We start from the raw sequence: 782 nt of genomic DNA, 5'->3' as shown, positions 1-782 counted from the left end.
GGGGGGGGGGTGAGGTAGGGAAATGAACAGACACTTTGTATAGTTGCGTGTACTGTAATCTTACTTTTATTTCCAAAAACATGTAAATATACATTGTCATTATCAATCAAATTTCCATCTGTAAAAAGGATATAGGACAGAATATATATATGGACTTTATATTTATATGATAGATAACAATTCCTATACATTACAAATTATTCTAAATGTAATGCATTGCAGAAGTGCCCAGTCTGTATCAGAATTCATAAACACTTAAATTGAAATAGGCAACTCTTTCTCTGCTACAATGCACACAATAGAAAGAAAAAATATTTTAACCATTCTTTGGCCTAGAAGTCATGTAACAAGTAAAATTTGAATTCATTAATTAACAGCATAGGGAGTACAATATCCAGCACCTAAAAGAGACACATTATGGAAAACTAAGGTCAAAGAGGCTTCATCTGGTTTATTTTCTTTTCATTTTAATAGATTTAAAAATCCAACTAGCAGAGGCAAAAACGAAGAAGAAGTAATAACCCAAAAAATACAAGTTTACTATAAAATTCACTAACAGCCAACATTGTTCACTGATTTTTTACATTCCTTTTCTACCAAAACATGAAAGACGTAATAAGGCACTTGAAGATACACTAAAATGAAATGTGTATATACACATATATCACATCTTTTATCATCTGTAACAAATTGTTTGGATATCTTACGACATCATATAGTGAGCAGGGTTTGTTTTAATCCATGCATACAGGCCATGGTGAGCCAATCCTGTTTTCCCTGAG

The sequence above is a fragment of the Penaeus monodon genome, chromosome 19 (assembly GCF_015228065.2).
Source record: "Penaeus monodon isolate SGIC_2016 chromosome 19, NSTDA_Pmon_1, whole genome shotgun sequence".
Taxonomy (NCBI): Eukaryota; Metazoa; Arthropoda; class Malacostraca; order Decapoda; family Penaeidae; genus Penaeus; species Penaeus monodon.
The sequence above is the reverse complement of the archived record's forward strand: the minus strand, read 5'-3'. Positions refer to the sequence as shown.